The sequence below is a fragment of the Halichoerus grypus genome, chromosome 13 (genome assembly GCF_964656455.1).
Source record: "Halichoerus grypus chromosome 13, mHalGry1.hap1.1, whole genome shotgun sequence".
In the NCBI taxonomy this organism is placed as follows: Eukaryota; Metazoa; Chordata; class Mammalia; order Carnivora; family Phocidae; genus Halichoerus; species Halichoerus grypus.
The window spans coordinates 94,402,948-94,429,329 of record NC_135724.1 but is presented as its reverse complement, the minus strand read 5'-3'; the positions used below and the strand labels follow the sequence as shown (position 1 = coordinate 94,429,329).

At 52.5% G+C, this 26,382-nt stretch overlaps 1 pseudogene; it reads left to right on the top strand.

Moving 5' to 3' along the window:
* The first annotated feature begins 2,186 nt into the window (after positions 1-2,186).
* LOC144379759 (sec1 family domain-containing protein 1 pseudogene) lies at positions 2,187-17,014 on the top strand (annotated as a pseudogene).
* Positions 17,015-26,382: the final 9,368 nt, after the last annotated feature.

Genomic DNA, 26,382 nt, shown 5'->3' with positions numbered 1-26,382 from the left:
TAGCGATTCAGCAGTTCCGTGCGTGACTTCGTGCTCCCACAGTACGTGTCGTCACCCTCTGTCACCACACAAGGTGATTGGACTCTCACTGACTAGAGTCCCGATGCTGTGCCTTCCATCTCCGTAATGCATCACGAATGTGCGTGTCTTCCTGGAGCCAGGGCCATGCCAATCTTCTGGAATGTTCCAGGTTTGGTATCTGCTTTTTTTCTAAGACCAGGTAAAAATAAGGGAAAGATGCAGCGTTAATTGGCAACGGTGATTGGTTTCTGATGGTGGGACCGTGGGTGGTTCTACTTCTTCTTCGACTCCCTGCCTTTTCTGGGCTCCTCTCCTGTGCCATTAATATGCATTGCTTATGCAACTAAACTAACGGGAAGCTTTTAAATATTGGCTTTGCCTGCTGGCTCCTTCCTCCCTGGGCACGCGTCTTGGTGAGAATGGCCCGTGCATGTCCCCATCTTTGTGAAATGCATGTGAAATGTGCAGTGTCTCCCACCGGCACCGCAGACCCACGAAGGTAATCCCAGTAGTGATCAGCCTGGACAACAGACGTCTACACTCGGAGTTTCAGAATGTTCCACTGGGCTTGTCCGTGCACAAAGTTCACTTTGTCTCACGCTTTCATCTGCAGACCAGAATAACCTCCGAGGGAGTCTTCCCCAGAGAATTTATACCTTCCCTGTGAATAAATCAGTTCCTTTTGTATCAATGATTTCATCGCAGAATTACGTTTAAAAAATATCATTTGGGGGGCGCCTGCGTGGCTCATTCTGTTAAGTGCCAGACTGTTGATTTCAGCTTAGATCATGATATCAGGGTTGTGATATCGAGCCCCAGATCAGCTCCACACTGGGCGCAGAGTCTGTTTAAGGTCCTTTTCTTTTCCCTCTGCACCTTCCCCCTTGCGCACTCTCCCTCTCTCACTCTCCCTGTTTCTCAAAAAAAAAAAAAAAAGGGAATTATTTTAAAAAGTGTCTGAAAAGAACAAAGACCAATGTGCAACTCTTTTAAGAGTCCCTGAGTGACTGATGTAGGGGCGCGTGGATAGGAGGGCGGGGCTAGGCATGAGGGGCGTGGCTGAGGCAGAGGGGCGGGCCCGGGTCCGCATTTCCCTAGGCGCGCGCTGGGAGGACAGGAGAGCGCGACCCTGGCACCACCAGCTCGCCCACAGACCCCCGGGGCCCGCACACCTGCCAACCAGACGCCCGGGGCTGTGAGGAGATCCCGGCCGGAGAGCTATAGTTCTCGTTATAGAGACCTCTTTGTTACAGGGGAAACCCCACACACGCAGGTCAGGGTGCAAAGTGCACATCCGAACATGCAGCCGATGCTTCGGAGGGACATGATAGGGACATACCCATGTCATTCCAGGGGATTACATAGACAATAAAAATACACGATGCCAGTTACCTTTTGATTTCAGATGAATGACAGATCATTTTTATTCGATGTAGGTCCCATGCGGTGTGTTCCTAAACACATGGGGTCTGTTAGGAGGGGATGGGCATCTGGACGGGGTCCACCACTTGTTATGCTCCCTGAGCCCCTGAACGCAGACCACCTGGGCGGGGTGGGGGCGACCACAGAGTGACAGGAGCCAGTGGGAGGGAAAAGCCCTTGGATGATCCATGAAAACCTTCTCCTGCAGCTTCTGTTTCTCTGGAAGATTCCCCGTGAGTGGGAACAGTGTGGCCTGCAGTTCAGGGGTGAGCAGGGCGGAGAGATCCGGTTTTCAGCTCGCAAAGGAGTGAGGAGGCAGCAGGAGGAGAGCAGACAGGGGTCTGTGCAGGGCAGCAGGGGAGGGCAATGCGGGAGGGTGGCTTTGGGGAGATGAATAATTCTTCTGAGTGGGAAGAAAAAGGTAAAGGTGGGTGGGAGCTTCTGGGTGGGTGACCAGCCGGAGATCTAGGGAGTGTGGTGTGCCGGGGGAGGGCAGGGAAACTCCGGGCCCTTTCTCCATACCCTGCCCTGTACGTCTCTCCTGTCTGGCTGTTCCTGAGTTGGAACCTTTATAATAAACGAGTAATCTAGATCTTTGAAGTCAGTTCTGAGTCATACTATTTACATTTTATTTGTGCTCTCTCAGAAGTGTACTGGAAGATACTGTAAATGCAGAAGTAGCAGCTTGTGCTGTAAGACAAGTAACCAGCGTTTTTGATCCACATCTCAATTTTATTACTTTGGAATGTGATATGCTTGCATTATGTAATCAAAATAAGGAGATGTTTCATATGGCAGAGTTAACAGTCCAGATATCACACAAACATGGAAACTGTTGTGGACACAATTGTTGATGGCCTCTTCTACTCTTTTGTCACACTGGGTCCTATTTCTATAACCGCATGTTCAGGAGGAACAGCAGCAGAAGAGGTGGCAGTGAATCGAGATAAGGAACTTCAGGCGTGTGGAAGACATACAAGGAACAGTGTCCTTGCAGGCAGCCCCCTTGGAGCCGGCCCAGTTCAGCCTCCACAGGTCTTTATTCGTCCCTTTGACAGAAACAGATTTGGCAGCTCCTTTGCACCATCCTTGGGTCATGATGGAACTGGATTCCCACTTAAACAGAGTTAATCTGGAAGAATCTTCAGGATTGGAAACTTTTCCAGCTGGTGCTAGACCAGACAGAAAAAAGAAGTCTTGTGATTTAACTCTAATTGATGAATTTTGGCAGAAACACGAAGTTCATTCCCAGAAGCTGTGGAATCAGGTCAGCGGGAAGTAGAGGTCGACAGGGAATGAGGTCGAACGACTTGAATGCCTTGTAGTGCTGGAGGGACAGCGGAGCAGCCTTGAGTCTGCTTTCTGAGAATATGGCTGAGCTAACATCCGCTGTTGGTTCTTCGCCAAACTCCTTGGACAACAGGCGTCCTGATCTCCATCCGGATATTGTCACTGCTGTCTGAGAACATATAAAGGCAAGAAAGCTGGATGTATGCTTTGAGTGTGAAGAAAAAAATACTGAGCTAAGCTACTCTGGATAAATCTCCTCTAGGTACAATCAGACCCTGATGCGGGAAATCCCAAAGATGAAAGAGGCTGCTTCTCACCATTATGCAAAGGCACAGCAAGCAGCTTCCGAGGCTGATTTGGAGCAATACAAAAAGCTTCAACTGATAGAGCATGGAAACTTAATCCCCTATAAGGAGTCAAGAGGATTCAAGTCCTGCCCTGGGGGGGAGGGGGGGTTAGCACCAAGGCGATGGGCCTCTTATCACTGGTCATAAAAACAGGGTCCACCTGGGGATGGAAGGGGGCCAAGAGCAGCAGGAACTGAAACAGCAGAATCCAGGGCTCACTTGTATTTTAGACGGGGATGAAGTCAAACCCTGAAACTGATGACTATAGATATTTGATCCCCACATGCTGCGTTGCAAGGGCAGCTCAGTTCCAAGAATGAAAATCCATTCCAAGAGGCTACTGTTTTTGTGTAGGGAGGAGGCAACTACATTGAATACCAAGATCTTGTTGACTACATAAAGGGGGAACTAGGCAAACACATTTTATGTGACTGCAGTGAACATTTTCATGCATTTGTAAAATTTCATAAAACAGCTGTTACAACTCAGACAAGAAAAGGTGGCTTGGAGTTTAATGGGCGGGGAGGGGCTCCCAGGTAAGGCCGTCTGCTCCTCCTGGACCCCGACCCCCTCCCCAGCCTCAGCTGGGCTGCAGCTCTGTGGAGCAGCGTGGCCCTGGGCGAGCCCCCCTCTGCAGGAGGTTCTTGCTTGCCCTCCTGGCAGCACCTTCTGAGGCCCATTCAGCTTCAGTGAGTCGTCCTAACAGTGCGGTGACACGCCGAAATTATTTCTCCACCTACCTCGGATGGTTCATCTTTGATTCCTCTGTGTCCCCAGGACGCCTCCAGGCACTCGGGGTCTCGGTTCATCTGTGACTTAACGAAGGGATCTCCCAGCGCGGGGCGCCTCCGTGTCACACACGGAACAGCGCGGGCCACACCCCGGCCAGGTGGGGCCAGAGTCGGAGCTGCTTTCTAAGAAGCTGTGGTTAGGGACCCCGAGGGGCAGGTGGTCTGGCAGGTGCATTCCTGCTCGGGGACCTGTGGTCAAGACCCGTCCACGGTCACATAGAAGCGGTGCCTTCACTGCAACGGGACGTCTGCTGTTGGACTGTCATTCATTTCCTCTGCTTCCCCAACCCAGAGCCCGGCTTTGCTTTGGGAAACCACCTCTTCCCTGCCTTAGTTCTCACAACAGCTTTGGAATTGGTTTCTCCACAACCCAAGCATTTTACCATCAGATCTTCCCATTCTTCTGGAGAATGGGAGGAAGGGGCAATTTGGGGAGAAAAGGTTTCCTAAGTGAGAGCATCCTGGGCAAGGACGTACAACCCGCGTGTCCATGCTGGGCTCTTGGGACAGGTAAAGCCAAGTATATGTAATTCCCCGGATGCAAACACAGTCCACGTGACTGGGATGGGGGAAGGCCACTGTCCCACCTTGGCTGTTTCTCTCTCAGGTGTAAGTCGAGAGGCAGGTGTGCTCCGGAATCTCCTCCTCCCAGTTCAGGGCTGCTGGTCACCTGCCCGAGGGGCCCCTTGCTCACCTGGGCCAGGTGCTCTCTGCGGTGCTCCTGAGCAACCTCTGTGCCTCAGGAGCCTGTGAGGCCTCACAAAATGTCCACAGGAAGATGATGAATATGGGAACATTCACGGAGTTCAGCCCCCTCCCCCCGGATGCAGACTTTCTCACGGTCACAGGGGCTCCTGGCTCCTCTCTGGAGAGACCAGTGTAAACAGCCCGAGTGGACCAGGGCACCCGTGTCAGTGGCCTGACCTGGGAGCACACCCCACCCCCCTGCTCGGCCTCACTGTGCTCTTCCCCACCCCCCACACCTGCCTCTCCCAGGCTCCTCACTGGGAACTCTCAGAAGGACCCCCCAGGGTACTGGCTGAGATGGCCCCCTGTCTGCACCCACACAGTCTGTCCTTGGACAGGTGAGGCTGGGTGTGACACGCTGCGGAGCACCCTGGGGTGGGGGTGGAGGGCTCCCTGAGGAGGTTGGTGGAGGGACTCCAGGGACAGCGTCGTCTGCCGCAGGGTCTGATGATTCTCTGCCCGTATGGTCGGTGAGTCCACACACGTCTCCGTCTCCAGCTGACAGTCCATGTTGTGCCCTGAGCACTCGTGATGAGAGGCTCTGTCCATTATGTATTCAAGTGCTGTAGACGTTTGACCCCACACTGGACGAGCAGCAAGACGCCAGCTGCAGAGACGGTCCCGTGACAGGTCTGATTGTCATGCCTGGTGCGCGGCGGCTGCCCATCCCCAGCCCAGCTCAGCTCCAGGCACTGAGCCCGCTGTGAGGACCCGGGCCCCTGGATGCGTCCTCAGGGACCACACGCTGGGCGGGAGGCCGCTTTCCTCAGTGCGGGATTCCTGCCGAGCTTGTCAAGTGCAGCAAAACACATGTCAGAGACCATAAAGGGAGCTGATAAGAAGCAAAAGCGTTTGAGCTCTCTCTCACGAGTTCGGAGCAGGCTTCCTCGGGGCTCCAAATCCCAGGCCCCTTGTACACGGAATCAGCCTCAGTGTCATTGTGACATTTTGAGGATCAGACTGCGACAGGTATTCGTACGCTGTGTGTGTGAGGAATCCTAGAGCCTTGTTGCAATGTCAACTTCACAAAGCATGTTTCTTGAGAAATGCCAAAAATGCAACCTCTCCTTACATTTACCTTTTAAATCCTTTCTTACTCTGCTTGTTTTATACAGGGATTTTTTTTTTCTCCCAGAGGAGGTTGACATGCACAGACACGTCACCATTCAGGTGTTCTTTATCGCTGTCAACATCAGAGGACATTTTTTCTGTGTTCTCCTGTTTCAGCCCATCGAGGATCCTCAAAGTCTTCACATGTTTCTGCTCCGCCATGTGCTTTGTGTGCATCTGTGTCCACCTTCCTGGGCTCTCCTCTGAAATACCCTCGTGCTCCCTGGGAGGGACCGTCGCATCGTGCACAGCTGTGCAGAGCCGGGACTCAGACAGCCAGGGGGGAGCCCCACACTGCCCGGCCTCGGTGGTGTGGCCCTGATGGCATCCAGTCTCCTCGTCTGTGAACTTGGAGTTAAGACAGGGCGTGTCACACACAGGAGATGGGGTGAGGTGGATATATATAGAGTTAGCACTGGGCCTGGATGTTAGGTTGACACTTTTACAATTATCTAACTTTTTATTTATTTATTCATTTTTTTAGGGAGGGAGGGTGGGGAGGGGCAGAGGGAGAGGGAGAGAGAAAATCCCAAGCAGGCTCCACACTCAGTGCAGAGCTCGATTCGGGGCTCGATCTCACAACGCAGAGATCACGACCTGAGCCTAAATCAGGAGTTGGACGCTTAACTGACTGAGTCTCCCAGGTGCCCCTACAATTATCTAACTTTTTTGCTTTACGTATTTCTTTGTTCCCTCAGGAGACATTGCTCCTCTACGAGATTTCTATAGTGGCTCCTGGTTATTTGTAAGGATCTAAAGTGACTGATATTTAGAACAGAAACAAAGGGAGACAGTCACCATATCTCCGGCACCTACTATGTGCCAAACACTGTGATCTGTCACTTAATCCTCACAATTTCCCACAGACACATGTACTATGATTATCTCTATTTTGTGGATGAAGGAAATGAGGCTCAGAAGGTTGAAATCACTTGTCCAAGGCCCATGGCTGGGAAGTGCCGGAGCTGGTATTTGTATGAAAGATGGGACGAGTCTGAAGTCTGTGTTCTTTTTCTCTGTGTCATGTTTTCTGTCTGTTCCATTTGTAATTAAAAAAAAAAAATTCAACCCTTAATTTTTTGTAGCATAGTACAAAGAAAATAGCAGTACACTTTTAACTTTAGTTCAGAGTTTGCTGAATGCTAGCCTGGGTCAAAGATATGTTTTAGTTCCTTTTTTCCCTTTTTCAGTTTCATGTTTATTGGCCTATTCATAATTACTTATTCTGTTATTGGCTGTGTGTCAAGTTTATAGAGTCTAAAAAGCATTCTGCACGTCTGTTACTATGATTTATTTTCTCTTACATGAGCATTATAATTTCCATCTCTTTTATCAGTTCATATGTATTCTCCATATTTCTGTTAGAGCCTTTAATGTATTAATCAGAGTTGTTTTAAATTCACTGACTTATATTTCCAATATCTGTGTCATATCTGAGTCTGGTTGTGTTGATTGCTTTGTCTCTTGACAGTGGGCTTTTCCACCTTGTCTTTTCTTGTGTCTTGTACTTCTCAGTTGAAAGTTGGACACAGGAATGGACAACAGAAACTGAGATAATAGTATTTATACCTGGAAACATGCATGCCTCTTCTTTTATGAGGGCTTGTTTTGGGGTGGTGTGGGTGAATCTAACAGGAGTTGAGCTGGATTTGAATGTTGCTGTTTTATAGTTACAGCCTTCAGATTCTTCTAGTGCTCCCTTGTGCCTATGGTGGGGATTAAGTTACTGGAGGATTTTCCTCAATGTCTTTATTCCACCCTCTAAATGTGAGCCTGTGCCTCAGAGAGCGTCTCTCTGTACACATTTGCCCCTCTCCCAGGGGTCCTCTGCTGTGACTTGAACTCAGGGCCTGCTAAGCTCATGGTGGGGGAATGGGGTTTCTCTGGCATCCTGGTTAATTGTCAGGATTAGGTAGACTCCATGTTACTAGGTCTTGGGTGAGGCTTTTGCAGTGATCCTGATCCCTCAGTGCCACCCACACGCTGCCTTGTCATTTTGACGTGTCTTGTGTGGGAGTTTCCTGCTCTCCACCAGCAGAAGGTACCTCTTATGAACTGGGCCCGGGATGTTTTTACAGCAATCCCCCAGGAGGGTGTTTCTCTGAGCCCTTCCTTTGGCCATAATGGATCTCCACCTATGACATGGAGGTGGCAGGGTTTTCTGATCTACCTGAGTTGTTTGAGGTTTGTGCTACATGATTCAACAGGGGAGAAGGATCTGGGAAGGGCTTCATTCCTTCCCACAGTGACAGCTATGCCCCTCTCCCAGGCCAGCACAACAGAGGGCAGCTTTCTCCAGTGTCCTGCCCTGCCTCCAACCTTTTTCTTGAGTATGTAGCAAGATCCATGGAGCATCCACAGGTGGTTACACACTCACCATGTGTCTGTGGCTTCTAGGATTCTATACTCACAGGCCAGCCCATATTGAGACTTTAGAAACCTCTGAAACAGTTTAGAAGAAATGTTCTCACTTGCTTTTATGGAAGCTCTGTGTTGCTGTCACTGTGATGCAGATAAGCCAGTGCTCCATCCCCGTCTCTCCTTGGAGGCACCTTTCTTCCTTAGATTTCAGGTTAGTTGGTTTTCCTGCACCCTCGACTCTCTAATGGGTTCCAGCAAAGCTATGTTTTTGTAGATCATCTGGCCTTTTGCTAGTGTGGGAATGACTTCCTTTACAGCATTCTACAACCTAAGTGGAGTCCAAACATGACCTTTCTCTTTAAGGGTATGTTACTTTTCCTCATAGCCTATTGGACAGAAATTAATCATATGGGCCAGGCACAGCTGAAGAGGACACTGGAAAATGCAGTTTGCATTCTACACAGCAATGCATGCAGATAAATATGACCATGCAGGATGTGAAGAATGGTTACTGATGGCGACTAGTAGGCTCAGTTACACCCTGAGTCTTCTCAGTCTTCACATTATTTCCCCCACTTGGCAAACAGGAATACTCAAGTTCAGAGAAGTGGCATCCTTTGTCCCAGTCACAAAGCCCCACAGCATCAGTGCTCAGGCATAAATGCTCCATTCTGGGCACAAACCCAATCAGTGGAAACGTTGACAAAGACAGACCCAGGTGGAGCCCTGCAGCTCCTCACAGGTTTCCCTCAGGGCCCATCATGCCTGTGTCTCCCTTCTGAGCTGCCATCTGGTTGGCTTTTCTCCATCAGGCTTTCCTGGTATCCAGAGATCTTGTCAACTTTCTGCAAACCAGAGATTTTGTCAACTTTCTGCAAATCCCAGGTGTCTCAGAGAGCTTGAAAAACTTCTGTAAAGTGTGTGGGCACCTTGAGTGGAGCAGCTGGTCTCAGAGAGAAAGGCCATTTTCCAGAGAAAGACAACTGAACCAGGAAGATGGAATGCACCAGGAGATGGTAGAGAACAGCTTCTAGGGGATAACTGTGGGGTGTAGGTCTGATGAAGGCAGCGCCTCTCCCCTGCTGTGAGGAAAGTGTCCAAGTTCTTCACCAGGACCTACAGTGTTGCACCCGACCTGGCCCCACTGCCCTCTCCAATCTGACCTTCGTGGACATGCCTCATTCCAGCTGCACTCCAGTCCTTTTAGTTTGTTTTCTGTTGCATCTGGTGGAACTTTGCAGTTGCCTTCCTTCTGCCTAGAATGCTTTTTCTGATGTTCCTTCTTTCCTTTCCATTCTCAGAACAAAAGTCATTTCACAGAGAACTTCTCTGACACTATGAAAGTGGCCTCCCCAAGTTATTCCCCATTTCTTCACTGTCTTTATTTCTGTTGTAGCAACTATCACTATCTAAAATCCTCTTTTTTGGTTATATATTTTGTTGTTTGTTGTCTGTTTGTTGCCTGTTTCCTAAGTTACCTTGTCTGCTCTGATCACCGTTTATCAGTGGTGCCTGGACAGTGCCAGGAACACAGTACATGACCAGTAAAACTCTCATAAATGACTGAAGGAACCGGGGAATTATGAAACCTTTTATGAATCTGATGAGGAAGTTCTTCTGGTTTTTCCTCCTTCAATCCCATGCCTTCCTCCCTCCTCCCAGACTGTAGGGAGGCAGCTGCTCCCAAATCATGAGGCTGAGGGAAGGGTCAGCTCCTTAGCTATGGTTCCCCCAACCCAATGCTGCTTCTCCCAGCCCAACTGTCTCTTTCTTTTTTGTCTCTCTTCCTCCTTTTTCCTCCATATGTCCACTGCTTCTCCTACACCCTCCACAGCTCAGCCACTCCCTGAACTTGGGTGAGTAGCCCTCAGGCCCACCCTGAAGTTCCTGAATGTCCCCCTGAGCCCACCCTCCAGACTCCAGATGGTATCAGACCCAGACCAGCCTCCTCAGTCCTGGGCAATCCCTACTTCCTGGTTAAGAAAAAAATTAATTTTGTTCCTCCTGAGCCTTAAAGCAAATTTGACATTTGTTAAACTGAAAGTAACTGTTTTCCCCAAAGGATGCTCAGAAGTATAAAGGCACAGATTTCCAAGCCATCAACTCAGGTGTGTAAAATAACTTGATTCCATTATAACTATAGTTTCTCTCTAGAGCCTTCACTCTGCCTAATGGTAGAAAAAAATCGATTCAATTCCAGGTGAATGGCATCGATTCAGGGTGGTAAGCTGCTTTTTCTAGACAATTCAGGACTTTCTCCCTCCCCTCTTAGGTGGCTGGTTCACAAGGGGTCAGGGTGGGATGCTCAGCCCTCACCTCCTGTGCTGACATCTGCTGACCATGCACATTCTGGGTCTGGTCCTAATGGTCCATGTGCCTTTCCTGCTGTCGCATCCCCTGACCCAGCAAGTTTTCCTGGGGCCCCATCCCTTCCTGCACCATAGGCGTCCTCTGTGGGACCGGGGTGCACCACACTGCCCCCACCCCTGTTGGGATGTGAAAACCCAAGGGCTGTCTCCTGGGTCCCCTCTACCCTGAAGCCCCACCAGCTCTTCTCTCCCTGCCCTCACGCTGGCTGTGTGGGGTCCCCGTGAGGCTGCTGCTTCCAGAATCCCAGGTAGGAAGCAAACCCAAGTCCTCTCTGTGTTCAGCCCTCTGATTTATCAGGGGTGTCAGCCGCTCTCCACTTCAGAGGTAACTTTGGGGGTGGGGGTTGGGGGAGGGCCTCTCACAGACCCTCCTCTGTGTCGCCTCTTTCTTTCGGATTTCACTCCCCCCACCCAGGGATGACCTTCACCTGTTTGGGGGTGGGAAACCTTGGACCCCCGATACAGGAGTGTGGGGGTCACAGCGAGGCCAGGTGCTCCTCGCCCACAGTGTCACAGCCTCAGGTGGCCCCAGGCAGCAGTCAGCAACTCACGTGGCGACTCGCTGATCAGGCAGAAGGTGGATTTCTGTCATGGGTCCTGGGTGTGCACAGAATGGTTGGGAGGACTGGACATCGGCGTTGGCCACGGACCTCACCTGGCCAGACGAGGTACCAGTGATCTTTGCTGCCACTGCCCAGCACCGAGCACACCCTGGATGCAGGGGGGCAGGGTGGGGGCTTCTGCTTTCTGAGTCAGCTCATAATTATATGTCTAGAAGTGTGACAAACATGTCCCAGCCCCACATCTCTACTCCACCAGCTCCATACTCATACTTACTTCTCCATACTCCTAGTGAGCCAAGATGGCACCCACTGGTCAGGGCATAAGAGGAAGCAGCTTACATCATTTCCTCTCTCAACCCATTGGTTGAAACTGTGTCATGTGACACAAACTTGCTGCAAGGGCAGCTGGGAATTGTAGTCTTTATTCTGGAAGAAAAGAGTTCAGCTAAACCCACGGTGCTCTCTTCCCACAGCACACGGGATGGACCAAGGGATGCTTCCGAGCCTTGAGGGCCTTTCCCATTTATAACTAAATAATTCAAATGAAGGAGGCGGATACTGAGACGGCGGTTTCAGCTGGGTACAGGTGATCCCAGCAATGTTAGGAAGAGAGATCGGACCGGTGGTTTCAAACAAGCTGTAATTTTGAGTCCATGAGATCCATGAATCACTGGATGATACAAATCTAAACAAATAGACAACAGATCCACTAGAAGGGAGCTGGAAATTGTTTCTTAAAACATTTGTGCCACTGCAGGCAGAAGAGCCCACGGAACGCTGATGACATCTCAAAGTAGCTCTTGTGCTGCTTCACTCTCTTCAACAGTCATTGATTTTATTATTTGTCACCATGACAGTCAGTTAATGCATTTCCTAGGATCCACGTGTCAGCTGTCCTCCCTCTGCAATGTAAATCCAAACACACCGTTCCCTCAGACAGCCCTTCCCTTCCCCGGTCTCTGGCGCTGCCTGGCTCGTCTCACCATGGGCAGGTGGGATGCTTTGTCCACCATGGGGATCCAACCAGCCAGACACCCCTGAGAAGTGTGCACACCAGACCAAGACTGTGTGCAGGAAAATTGTCATCTGAAAGGAGAGTTGGAATGCATAGCCAGTCTTGCTGAGCAGTCTTGTCTTGCTGAGCCATTTGTAAATGAGCATTCCTCATATCTGCACACACAGAAGTCAGTGCTGACTACGGGGGAGGACCGAGCTTCTCTCTCTACGAGCAATTTTCCCGCACAATAGCCTCTCACTTGCCTTTCAGTTCTAGAAACAATTGTCCATCTGGATGTCAGATAAAGATAGAATTGTCTCAAAGATGAAGTCCAGACATGCAATAATGTGTTTCCAGCACTCAGGCATCCACTTCATCTTCCTGAACGAGCATCAGCATTTGTGCAGCCAGACACCCGAGTCTATTCCTGGAGTGGCAGCTCATGAAAGGGCCCAGACACACACAGACACATGGTCCCAAATCTGGGGTGATGACCTAGAAACTAAACGCCCAGGTCTGTTTCCAATTATACATTTCAGGAATGCCGCCTGCCTAGTACTAACATCACTCTTTGATTTCCTGAAGAGAGAAATTGGAGCCAGAGAGTCAGCAATTTCTGGTCTATTCTGGAAGGGTGAGAAGACATCAGAGAAGCACCAGTGTCAAGTTCACAGATTAACATTGACAAGTGCTGGGGCGCCTGGGTGGCTCAGTCGTTAAGCATCTGCCTTCAGCTCAGGTCATGATCTCAGGGTCCTGGGATCGAGCCCCACATTGGGCTCCCTGCTCGGCGGGAAGCCTGCTTCTCCCTCTCCCACTCCCCCTGCTTGCGTTCCCTCTCTCACTGTGTCTCTCTCTGTCAAATAAATAAATAAAATCTTAAAAAAAAAAAATTGACAAGTGCTTAGTGATCTCCAAGAAGCATCAAGCCAATACCTGTTGGGGTCCAGGATGGGCCAAGCCAATCAGAGCGCTTCCCTGAGATTTTCCAAGGTGGAACAGGTACCGTGTGTATTTCTCCGGTGGCCATGACTCCATGACATGAGGCTCGGGGCTGGGGACTCCCAGGTTTCCTGCCTCCTGGGGAAGCTGGTCTAGCTCGGCAGAGGATGAAGTCAGAGCGGGGAGTGGAGGGGACACGGTGGTGTCCCGTTGTCTGGCGTCTGCTCCTCCTGAAGCTCATGCCGGTCTGCCTCCCGTAGTTGCTGGCCCACCCGACTCAGGTAGGATCCAGGTGGGACCAGATGGCGCACCCAACATGCGAGACTGAAGAGTCTGGAGGCATCCTCAGAGGTACAGGCAAGTGAAGGGGACCCGCAGGAACACGGAAGCACCCCTGGGCCTCGCAAGAGTGGGCAGTCTTACCCTGGGCTTGTCTGAATGCGAGGGAGGAAGCAGGTTTTCTGGGAGCTGGGGAGAGCGGCTGTGGGCAGGATCTGTGACCTTAGAGAAATGCAGCCTCCGTCAGAGCCGCAGGCCAGGAGGACAGAAGCAGAAATGCCCCAGCCTCCCTCTCCTGCTGCCCTCCAGGCTCCTGCCAAGTCCCCCCAACTGGCTGAAGCCAACCAGGAGCTGAAGAGCTGCTTCCAGGCAGACTTGGGACCAGCCTCCCTGCACAGAGCAGGGCAGGGAAGAAGGAAGAGCGGAACAGGAGGGGCGCAGAGAACAACCAGCTCAGAACCCTTCTTCGTGGTCCTTGACCGACAAAGGCCCCTTGACCTCTGGCATTTGGAATTGTGTTTCTGTTGCCCAAAACCGGGAGTTCTGACTACTCAGTCTATTTCCATGACTCGCTACTGGACCACAGTCTGATCCAGGACTGGACCAGCCCAGAGCCTGGTATACGGTACGTGCGCAAGCACATCTATGGAATGGCTGGTTGGGTGGACAATAAAATCTCACGTAGACGCTACAAGGGACAAGACTCTGATGGATAATCCCTGCCCGGGTTTATGACCTTCTACCCCGTCCTTAGGTGAGAAAAGCGTCTTTGCCACGTTCTGCTGTCCCAGAGCGAGGGAGAGGTTGGGCCGGCAGTCACAGAGCCTCTCCTTTGCAGAGACTATGGCCCAGCAGGGCACTGAGCTCTTAGTGGTTCGTCAATGACTATTTTACACGAAAGAAGAAAAGGGCATGAGTGACTGCTTCCGTGTCCATTGCAAACCATGTGCGCCTCCTACAGAATTGCCCCTGATGCTAGGACTTCAGAAGGGCGGCTTCTTGGGAGTGTCATGACACAGTGGCCCCTCGTTCCATGATCCCACTCCTCACTAACCAGACTAGACATCTAGACATGAGCCAGCCTCAGGCCCTGGCCACCAGACCCCCGTCTGCCTAGCAGACAAACCCACCCCTTTGAGCACACGCTCAGCCTGGCTGTGTTCCTCCTAACACGGCGGGGCTTGGTGCCCGCGTCCTGCTGGAGAAGCGCTGCTGGGAGCTGGAAAGGGACAGACCAATCAGTTCGGTTTCAGGGTAAAAGCTGGGAGAAACGCTGAGTTCCTGGCAGGTGGCCCTGATTCTCGGGGGAAAGTGTACATCTGTGTCCTGAAGGGAGTATTGATTGCTCTGATTGAGCCTGGAGTCTGGAGTGTGTGTGATCAAGGTCTGCTGAGCCTCGCCTGATCTTCGCGGCAGTTCCCGCAGCAGAGCGAGTGTGTTTGCTGTGGGAAATTCTCCATGCCTGGACAGCCTGTGACCCAGTCTCCCACCCCCACCCCCACCTCTGTGCAGGGGCAGCCGTGTTGTCGGCCCCATTCCCTCTCCCCTGTGCTCTTTGCATAGGAAGGATGCTTCTGCTGGAGGAAGACACAGGATTTATCCCAGCACATTTCAGCGGGAACCTGCCTGGCATGCTCTCTCCCTTGTGCATTAAGCAAGATGGTTTGAGCTCCACGCAGAACTCAAAGCTGAGCTCGGCTCAGGACGGATTCCAAGAGCTGCTGAGTGCTGGGCATCTCCCTGGGAGGACATGTGGTCAGCTTGGCCGTGCTCCTGAAACCACAGATCCTGGGACTGCTCCCCCCACCATGCTTTCCTCTGGAGTGTGAGCTGGCCCAGGCGGGGGGCTGTGGGGAAAACACAGGGAGGCTCAGAGGTGGTACCTGGATAACTAGGGAATATCTCATTCCAGGCCCCCCAGGTGCAAGAGACAGAAAACCCAATGCCAACGAGCCTCAATAAGAGATTGACCGACTCCGCTAACTGGGCAGAGTGAACAAAATCAGGGAACGCTGGATCAGGACTGCAAAACCCAATGTCAAGATCCTGTTTTCTCTGTCCATCCTGAGGTTCCATCTTCTTTGTACTGGTTAATATAACCCCAGCTCCTCCCTGAAGGTGGCTGCTGTACTGGTTTAACGACAACCCCTGTACTAGTTTATGTAAGCACAGCCCCTGTATTAGTTTATATAATGACAATCCCTGTATTAATATATATAACGACAGTTCCTATATTAGTTTATATAATGACAGATCCCATACTAGTTTATATGACAATTCCTGCATTATTTTATATAATGACAGATCCTGTACTAGTTTATATAATGACAGTTCGTGTATTAGTTTACATATGGCAGCCCCTAAACTAGTTTATATAACGACAGTCCCTATATTAGTTTATATTAAAGGCAGCCCCTGCGTTAGTTTATATAATGACAGTTCCTGCATTAGTTTATATAATCACAGTCCCTCTATTAATTTATATAACAACAGTTCCTATATTAGTTTATATGACAGGCTCTGTATTATTTCATGTAATGACAATCCCTGTATTTATATAACGATGGTTCCTATATTAGTTGATATAACGACAGTTCCTGTATTAGTTTATATATAGAAGTCCCTAAACTAGTTTATATAATGACGGTTCCCCCATTATTTTACATAACGACAGTCCCTGTATTAATTTATATAACGACAGTCCTGTATTTATATAACGACAGTCCTGTATTTATATAACGACAGCGCTTGGACTAGTTTATATAACGACAGACCCTGTGCTAGTTTATGTAACGACAGTCCTTGTACTAGTCTATATAATTAAAGCACCTGTATTACTTTACATAACCACGGCGCCCCCGCAGGTGGCCGCCCCATCTCCAGGCCACATGCCGGGTTCAGATCCCGGAGGGAAGGGGCTCGTTCTGGGGCCGCCCACACAGCTCCCAGGACTGTGATTGGACGGACATGAGTCATCCGCACACTCTCAGCCAATCACATGAGTCCCGGCACTCGGGCTCTGATTGGCCAGGCCAGGCAGCGGGGGGAGCTGGTTCGCAGAGAGGCTGGGCGCGGGGCAGTCGCAGGGCGGGACACCGGGCCCGGCTCTGCTCACGTGCTCTCTAGGCTGTCTGAGCTCCCGTCCTGGGAAACCAGGAGCTCTCCGAGAAGCTGAGACCCCAGCCTGCTGCCCTCACGAGGAAACAGTGGGGCTTCTGGTTCCCCAGGCCTCTGGACCCCGGGTTGAGACCCCGCCTGGGGAGAAGCCCGTACAGAGGGCCTGAGTGGGATCAGGGCTCAGCCCCGGCGGGAAATGGGGTCTGGGACACCCCTGGCGTGGGCTTACGAGGATTCCCTGGGAAGGAGGCCATCAGGCAGGTGCTCACGCTGCGGACTGGGCGTGAGCCACACAGAACCGACCCCCTGCTGGCCGCTGCACGGGTCGGTGGTGGTCAGCGGCGTGCACTGTCCTGGCCCACCTGCGACCCTGGGGACCCGCGGGTGGACGGCCTCAGGGGCGGTCAGGTGGCTGTGGCCGGAGGCCAGGGCCCGCCGGAATCGCTGCCTCCGTTCAAATGGACGCCCGGGACTCAGGAGTGCGAGGGTCTCAGGATGGGATGTCCCCCAGGGCTGTGGACCAAGTCCAGGCTGCAGGAGGACCTGCGCGGTGCGGGTCCGGGACGCGACGTGCTACGACGTGCAGATCCAGGACGGGACTTGCGCTGTGCTGGTCCGGGATGCGACATGCGCCCTGCGGATCCGGGACCAGACGTGAGACGTGTGGATCCGGGACAGGACGTGCGACCGACAGATCTGACAGATGATGTCGGATGGGCTGACACAGCCGCGCCGTGCGCCCCGCGGGTCTGAGAGGACGCAGCGCGCATCCAGAGCCCCCGCGCAGCCCCACCTGAACAAGGCGGGAACGCGCCCCAGGAGCTGCGGCGTGGCGGGAAGGGGCTGTGGATGGAAACGCCAGCTCCTGTGACTGTGGCTCGGAAGAGGGGCCACGGGTGAAGCTAGTGGCCATTTCAGGTGTTGAGAGTTGAGGAGGCTTGAGTAGGAGCCTCACCCGCGGAGCAGGTGGAAGGCAGGTGACGACCCGAAGGCAGGTGAAGAGCGCGCAGCAGAATCGCGCGTGCCCTGCACTTGCCCGCGGGGTCACAGGACTGGGTGACACTCAGCCTCTGTGAGTCCGGGACTCAGGGAAGGACACGGGCTCAAGGGCCAAGTAAGAAGACAACCAAGGATGACTGAGTTAGTGGTGCTCAAGAAAGGGGAGGAAAAAAAAGTAAAACCTTCCAGAAAGCGAGGTCGCATTAACACAGAAGGAGAAAGGGTGCAGAGGAAAACAGAGGGGGACATATATTTGAGAAACAGATGGAACAAAAATACCCTTAGGAAGAGTTAAGGAGGAAAGCATTGATGTGGAAGCAAAAGGAGGTACAAGGTGTCTCTAGTTTGTGTTCCTCAAGAAGAGAAAAAGGAAAAAGAGAAGTAAAATACCCAGACTTGTAGTTTAAGAGAGCTTTTCTGAAATCAAAGAGAGGCTGAATCCACAGACTGCAAGGATGTTGTGTATTCCAGATAAAATCCATATGGGCTTATCAACCCCAGGGTATGTCCTAGTTTTACCAGACTTCATAGAAAAAGAAACATTTCTCCAGGTTTCAGCAGCAATAACAGCAACAAACATCAAGGCACTTTTAAGCAAAATTCAGAGTTGCTCAGACTTTCTGGACCAAGATGAAACATTTGAAATGCAGCCATTGTGACTGGAGGGAAGTGAGTGAAGGAGAGAAAGGGGGGTGTAGAATGAATTCAAAGGAGGACAGGGCCCAAGTGACGTTAGAGATTTTAAGTTGCAAGAAGAGATTTAGATTTTGACGTTCAGCACAGTGAGAAGGATTCAGGAGATGCTGTTGCTGGGGCCCAGGCAGGAGATGGTAGTGATGGGGGGACTAGGGTGACCGCAAGGGAGACGGGGAGAAGTGGATACATTCAGTGCATATATGGGAAGTAGATTCCGCTGGACTCGGTGACATGCTGTGTGGGGGTGGCAGCAGGGGGGAGCAGGGTAGGAGAGAGCACGGGAGGGAGCAGGATTTTGAATGGAGCAATTTAGTTGTGGTGGTACCATCTTGCTGAGGTGCAGGCCAAAAGAGCAACTGTCTTGAGGGCAAAGAGTGGTTTTGGGCATGTTAAATTTGAGACGTCAGGAGTGAGAGTAAGAGAATTAACAGGTAATACTCTCATAGGAGCCTGCTAATAAGAAGGGGCGCTCTTCTGATCAGGACACATGTGATTCAGTGTGTACGCCAGTGCTGGAATGTCCTGCTGGAAATCATAGTGTGACATTGAGTACGCACTATGTCGTGATGGGGAAACTCAGGACAGAGATCCGCACTGAAACGAACGTAGGGGTCACTGGGATAGGGATGATGCTCACTGCCTGAAACTGGATGACATTTCTAGGCATGTAGAAAGGAAAGTCAAGAGATCCTAGGACCAAGCCCTTGGGGGCACATTGACATTGAGAAATCAAGAAAGGAATAGGAGTGAGCGAAGACTGAGCCAGAGGGGTAAGAAGAGAACTATTGTGAGTTAGTGTGGAAGCTAGGCAAAGGACACGTTCAGGGCAGGGTGGTCAGCTGAGTTGGGCTCTGTTAAGAGCAGTAGGATGGAGACAGAAGGAAACCATTGGTTTGGCAACATAGAGGTCCCAGGTGGCTTTGACAAGAGTAGTTTCAGTAGGAGTGGGAATTAGGCACTTGGCTGAAGAGGGTAAAGAAATACAGGAGGTAAGGATGCAGAGATGGTCACCATAGACAGTTTGACCAGGAAGCTGTAAGAAGTAGGGTGGGAGCTGGAGAGGGAGGAGATATCCAAGAGAAGGTTATCATTTTTTAAGTTGGCAGGTAAGAAGGCATGTTTGTCGCTGGTAGGACAGACCCAGAGTAGAGGGAGAAGCTGATGCTGGTGCAGTAGAGGGGACGGTTACCAGAGAAGGGCTTTCGAGGAGGCTGAAGGAGGTGGGGTCCGGGGCATGAGCGAGGGATTGGATGCCGCAAGGGGAAGGCACAGACCAAACATTACACCAAGAGAAGGTGGGAGGCATGGGTGCGTGGGAGGGTAAATTGAAGGTTTGGTGGTGAGAAGCTGGGGAAACTACTAATTGTTTCTGTTTTTTCCACGAACTCTGAGCCCAGGTGATCAGCAGAGATTGGAGAAGAGAAGGCATGTGGGAAGCTTGAGGACAGAAGGGAAAGTGAAAGCATTGTTTCTGAGAATGGAGATGAACTTTGTCGGAGACGTGCAGTGGTGCAATTTGAGATCCAAAGACTCGAATTGACAACGAGACCAGTTAGCACAGAGTGTGGGGCAGGTGCAGGTTAAGTGGGGAGCTGGATGTAAATCGAGTGAGAGCAGTGGAGGGAGGGGGGCAGGGCGGCTGGTGGTGTCTGCTGAGCATGAATCTAAGGTGAGCTGGGCAGTGAGGACACAGGGAGACATGGACAGTGAGGACTCGGTAGACCCGATGTTCTCACGGGGACAGCGCGGCCAGACTCTGGGCTGAGGGCACTACCTCCGTGGAGTGAATGGTCCGAAGTGAAATAGTTGCAAACAAGACCCGGGGGTGGAGAGGTTATTCAAGATGGCAGGGTCACAGGAGGTGGGGCGAAGGGAAAGGTGTCAAGGAATGAAGACCAACAAACGGAAAGGACCATCCACTTGTCACTTGTAATGTGTTTAAGAACAAGTGACGTGCACGCACAGTGTTGGATGTCAGGACAGCGGTGACCTGGGGGAGGAGGGGAGGACGGCGACTGGGAGGCTCGGGCGGAGGCTTGGGGGTGGGGGCTGCTGAGGTTCTGTGTCTTGATCCCGCACCGCTTGCCCGGGTGCATTTACTTTGTGAAAATTCCTCAAGCTGTTAGCTTATGATGTGTGCACTTTCCTGTTGGTTATAATTCGATATGGAATTAAACATAAACAACAAAAAGTAAAGGAATACTAAGGGTTATATCAGTTATGGTGCAAATTACCCCAGCTGTCCCTTCCCCCTTCTCTCTGTTTGACTTCTTCCTACACACACCCGCGCACAAACACAGAACTGTGGACCTCCTGAATTCCTTCTGAATATTTGTTGTTTCGTTTCTTATAATTAAGTCTTTAATCAGTTTTTCATTAGTAGCATCAACAGGGGATTATATTTAAAACGGAGTATTTTTAGCGTCCCAATATGCTGTGGACTTTAATTGTTCTGTTTGCAGGGTTATTTGAGAATTTATTGAATACGTCCATTAATAACCCGGCCAAGTGGCACGTCCGGTCCAGGGACCCAGGGTTAAGGTCGCTTTCTTTCAGTCCTGACTGCATGATGGTCATTAAGTGTAAAACCTCATCTGGAGATAATGTCAAGGATGTAAAGTGCAGGCCCTTTGTGAAGGGGAGGTGGGCTCCCATTGGTCCGGCAAATGTTCCTCTTTTTGTCCTTGTCCAGATGGCCCCAGAGTGGGGCCTCCCGCTCCTCCCGCTGTGTCCGCTCTCAGGGTAGACAACGGGCCCCTTTGTGTTTCTTGGAGCCCAGAGGTTCGGGCTGGAATGCTGCTCCGTGCCCAGCCTGGCGGGCACCGATGCCCGCAGGCGGCTCTGTTGAGTGACATAAACCATCCCCCTCCTCCGGGGCGGAGAGGGTTCCGAGCCACAGCTGAGCTCCCTTTTCTGGAATCCAGAGTCTCCCCCACGTCCCCTGAGAGCTGGGGGCGGTCTGTGCTCCACAACAAAAGTGTCTGAGATGCACAATCCCACTCAGTTGTGCAGAATATGATTGCCTTCCTCTCTCTCGAACTGGATCCTGCTGGTCTCTAAAAGCCCCATTTCCCCCCCTTAATCTCATCATCATGATTTCTACCTTTATCAGTTTTCTCCAAGGTAACCCAATCACTTGGGTTTAAAACAGTCATTTTGGAGAAAATTTCCAATCAGGATTAAGGTTTACATTCAAGTTCAAACTCCAGATCAGGCTGCTCTGTCTCAGGGCTGTTCTCTCCTCTGCTTCTCTTGGGTGTAAAAGCCTGGGGAGCTAGGGAGATAAAGCAGATAAAGCACAGGACCCCCATTTACGTTCGATTTCCAGGCAATTTATTTTTATTATAAATATGTCCTAACAATTTCACAGAACATTTTTATACTAACAAATACGTGTATTATTTGCCAAAAATGCACATTGAACGGCACATCCTTTATTTGCTGAATCAGGCCACCCTACCTCTCCCTCACTTCTCCCCCACCTCACCGACATGGCTTCCAAACCTTCTGGCTGTGCGGGGCCGGCTCAGCCCCCTTGAGCTGGGCATCAGAGCCAGGATGATGCGAGTCAGCGTCCTCCCCTGACACAGGGAGCCTGCACTGCTCAGCTGCTGGGACGGAGGAACACTCGGGGGGAGGCAGCGAGCAGCAGAGATCGGTCGGCAGGTCAGGACATGTATCTCCCCTGCCCCAGGCTCTGTTGAAGCCCCTTTGCTGGGCGTCCCTGTGATTGCGTCGGCCTCCCCCAGGGACCATGTCCATCGTGAGCTCAGCAGCATGTTTGGGTCTCTCTGCATGGCTGGGTGGTGGGTGTGAGGTTGGGGCGCCTCTCCCAGGAGCTGCGGGGCAGACTGGCCTGGGGTGAGCAGGTCACTTCGAGAGAAGTGGTGGGTCCTGGAGGTCACAGGGAGTGGCACACCCTTGTGTTGACCTTCGGGAAGGTCACCTTCCGAAGACCACGCAGCCACTGCCCTTTGGGTTTCTCAGGAACCCGGTGGGGAGGCCCTCTGAGCCCAGGAGGCGTGTGGGGCACGGGGAGCACGGTGCAGAACTACGTCGCCCATGGAGAGCGGAGACAAGGCAAGACAAGGGGCGTCAGGTGGAGAAATGTCACCTTGTGGGGACGGCCTGGGCCAGGACCCCAGGGCGTGGCCAGAGGTCAAACCGGCCGATTTCTCTTGGCCCCTGTCAAGGCTTTGCCCCTCGATGCCCCTCGATGCCCCTCGATGCCTTTATACTCAAAGCTGCCGCCTCGGACGCAGGTTTCAACCGTCGACTTTGGAACTCCGAGGCCGGGGGTGTTCACTGGGGACGCTCTAGGTGGGGATGGGTGGGGCTGAAGGAGGTGACCCGGGTCGCACAGCACAAGCTTCTCGGGTGTGAGGGGCTCCAGCAGATGTTTGCACACCTGTGTGCACAGCAACCTCACTCAGGTAGCTAGACGTGCAAGCAGGCGCAGTGTGCCCTGATGGACGAATGTGGTCCATGCGTATAGTGGAACATTATTCTGAACGACGGAGGGATGTTCTGACGCTACAACCAACAAAAACACAACTACGTCTCATTGCACTCGTGTGAGGCGCCTGAGAGTCGAACTCTCGGACACAGAGTGGGGGGTGGGAGCCGGGGGCTGGGGCGTTAGTGCTCCAGTCCCCGGGGATGGCACAGTGCGGGCGGTGACGGTCGCACGGCCATGTGACTACGCTTCACGCCGCTAGAGTGCGCGCTCAAAACCGCGGAGGTGGTAGGTTCTGTCGTGTGCACTTGGCCGCAATTAAAAATAACTTCCAGAAGAGAACAAAAGCTGGTATTCTCGTAGGTCTCTGGAGGCATCACCTGTCTCACATAGACGTGCGCAGGGCTTTTAATTTCATTTCTTCTCCACTTCTATCCATTTTCCAAACGTCCTACAATGAATCACTGTAATATGCAGACAAAACGTGAGCGACACCGTGGGAGGTCACATGGGAACGTCCTCTGCCTGTGCTTAAAAGGCCGCGTCACGTGCCCGCCAGAGCTGCCTCGGGGGCTGGGGCCGCAGCCCGAAGTCTCTCCCTCGACCAAGCGGTCAGGGACCCTCACACACCAAGGGAGTGTGCAGGTCACACGGGAGCCCGCGTGCTGCAGCTCGGGCGCTCCCTGACTGGCGCTGGTGGCCGGCGGGGACGGAAGACCGCGGAGCAGGTGGGCAGCGGACGGCTCTCCCCCCCCCACCCCCATCTGCGGCGGGTGCAGCCTCCCTCAGACTTAGAGGCAGTGTTGAGCTGCGCTGTCACTTCCGTCCCCTCTGAGACCCCGCAGGGGAGGGAGGTGCTGGCCCAAGGTCCCAGCGAAGAGTCCCAGCTCCACTCTGCTGCCCAGGGTGGCGCTGCTCGGGGGGCGGTCCTCGCGCACACAGGGCCTCACCTGGGCTAGGCCTGCGCGGCCTGTTCCACCTGCTGAGCAGCCCCCGTGAGTGTCCCACCGTCTCAGGCTGCCCCAGACGCCGACACTCCGTTATGGGGTGCGTGGGTCATCGCGGCACCTGTGGGAGCGGCCAGACCCACCAAGCCTCTCGAAATGCAGTTCTCAAAGCCAGTCACGCGAAGGCCTCGCCTAAATTTAAATGAATCGTCAAAACCCTTGTCCTTGAGCTACTCTCCATCAACTGAGCGGAAGTGCAGTGACCGGGGGTCGGGGGGGCACTTCTTAAGGAACCCCAGGTTACATGTCCCCTTCCCAGTCCTCAACCCACACACCGTCCTGCACGGCATTTGGAGAATGCACACCTGGCCACACACCCCACACCCACACACGTGTGCACACACAACACAGTTCTCTGCCATATGACTCAGTATCCAAACTGTGACAATTCCAAGGCCGAAAGGGGCCACTCTTTCTATTTACACCACGTCCACAGATGGCCACCGGCACTGTCCTGGGAGTGTGTCCTTCCCCCCAGAGGGTCCTTCATGCTCCGGTTCCTGCCATTTTCACCTACTCTCCCTCTTGCATTCCAGCCATACCGGCCTCCTCCTGCTGCCTCAGGGCCTTTGCATGTGCCCTTCCTGTGACCTGAGCTACCCTCTCCTGTCCTGGCTCCTTTCTACTCATCCTTTAGGTCTCAACTGAAGTGTCCCTGCCTGGGAAGTGCAGTCACTGCCCCTCCACGTCCATTCTTCATTTCTGGCTACCTCGACGGGCTGGTCGTGTTTCCTTTCTAGCACATACCACAATTTGTAATGACCTACTGGTTTCATGTGATTATTTGTTCAGTGTAGAACTTCTGTAGACTGTGAACTCTGTGCAGAACAAATAATCCTTCTTGCCCGGTGTCCAGCACAATGCTGCCACTGGATGGATATTTGTGGGAATGTTTGAATGAGTTTGTTTCAACACCTTTCCTTTATGGGGGCAGAAACTGAGGCCCAGACAGAAGGGATCAGGTCACATCCTAAGGATCAACAAGTCTCCCTCTTTTGACCCAAAGATCCCCGTGGGTCTTTCCGCCTAAGCTTGGCCCCTCACAGGCTGAGCAAGAATCTGAGCTCCTTCCCTGGAGGGCAGTGAATCCACATTGACTTGAGCAGAGCAGCCCCCCACGCATCGCCCTCTGCCCTCTGCCCGGTGTGTGTGTGTGTGTGGAGGGGGGTAGGAAACGTGGTCCCCGCCTGCACAGGACAGGCGGGGAGACAGCAGGCGCTCCCTGAGGCCCGGTTCTGGTGATGGGATTTGGGGCTCAGTCCCAGCCTGATGTGCTGGGTGCTGGTGAGAGACATAGCCGAGTCCCTGGAGGGCTGACTGGAACGGCAGCATGGAGCCCCGATTCAGCGCCCCCAAGCCCGAGGGCTCCTAAACCGCAGGACGTCCCATCCAATAAGCCCAGAATAGCAGGGGGGTTAATGAGCGTGTGAATGAGAGTTTATCTTGGCAGAACATGGAAGTGCAGCATGACAGCAGTGTGGAAAAGACCATTAGCGGGAACGCGGAGAGTAGAAAATCAGCGCCGCCCACCCCCCCACTAGAGTCCCCGGAGCCCGCCCCATCGCCGGTCCCTCGGGAGGCCCGCAGGTGGCCCAGAGGGCACCAGCCAGATTCTCGGTTGGTGGCGGCAGCAGTGACCCACTTTGGATAAGAAGCCGTTTCTCTTTCCATCAACCACATCGAATCTGTCAGTTTGAGTGAACGTTCCTTCCTGCTAGTTGCTGTGTTTTAGCTAATTCTTTCCTTTTTTCGGTAACTGTACTAGTTCAGGCCCATTTCAGCAGCGAGTGACAGACTCAGTCAAACTGGCTTAAGTGAAAAAGAAAGCCTATGGACGTGAGAGGGGTTTACCGTAGACCCCAGGAGTGCCTGGGCTTGCTGTCCTCTCTCTCATCTCTGCTGTTGTCCTCTGAGCGGCCGGAGCCAGGGACGGGGCGTTTGGTCGCTGCCGGGCCCTCCTGCGCCTGCTGGTCCTGCCTGCAGACATGCTGGCAGACTCGGGCCTCCAAGGAGCCCGGGACGGTCCCGTGCGGGCGAAGCTTCCTCTTTATAGATTCTGCACAGAGTCTCCTGGGGACCTGGGAGGGGAACACGGCTTCCGTGGTGACATTGAGTCCCGCGTGGAGAGAATTCTGTAGAAGCATGAACTGAATCTAATTTCCCGACCCCGGGCTTTCGGTAACCTACTCAAAGGAACACATTTTCCTTGATTTGCAGATTAGTGTGCTGGGACGGGTCAGGGAGCAAGGTTTTGGGAATGGGTTAAAAGTGATCTTTTGGGGCGCCTGGGTGGTTCAGACGGTTGAGCATCTGCCTTCGGCTCAGGGCATGATCCCAGGGTCCTGGGATAGAGGCCCACATCGGGCTCCTGGCTCAGCGGGGAGTCTGCTTCTCCCTCTCCCTCTGCCTCTCCCACTGCTCACGCTCTATCTCTGTGTCTCAAGTGAATAAATAAAATTTAAAAAAAGTGATCTTTCAAAACATGATAACGTCAGACAAGGCTCTCACTCACTGTACAAAGTTTGTTTATAAGTGCTGGAGAGCAGCGTCTGTCCCCCAGGACACCCCAGAGACCCCCTGCTTCCCTCCATGTTCCAGACGTGGCATCCCAGACTGCACGATGATGGAATGAGTGAAGTCTTTCCCTGCAAGGGCTCCAGGGTTTTCTCATCCACCTATGAAAGCACCACGCTGTGTCCCACAGCCTGCAGGGCCCTGCATGGCATAGCCCCTGCCTGCCTCCTTGATTCAGGGCCCGCTATCCCCCTGCGGATTCTGCTGCAGCCCCTCTGACTTTCCTGCTCTTCCTTGAACACGGCAAGCTCATGTCTACCTCAGGGCCTTTGCACTTGCTGTTCTGCTTGCCTG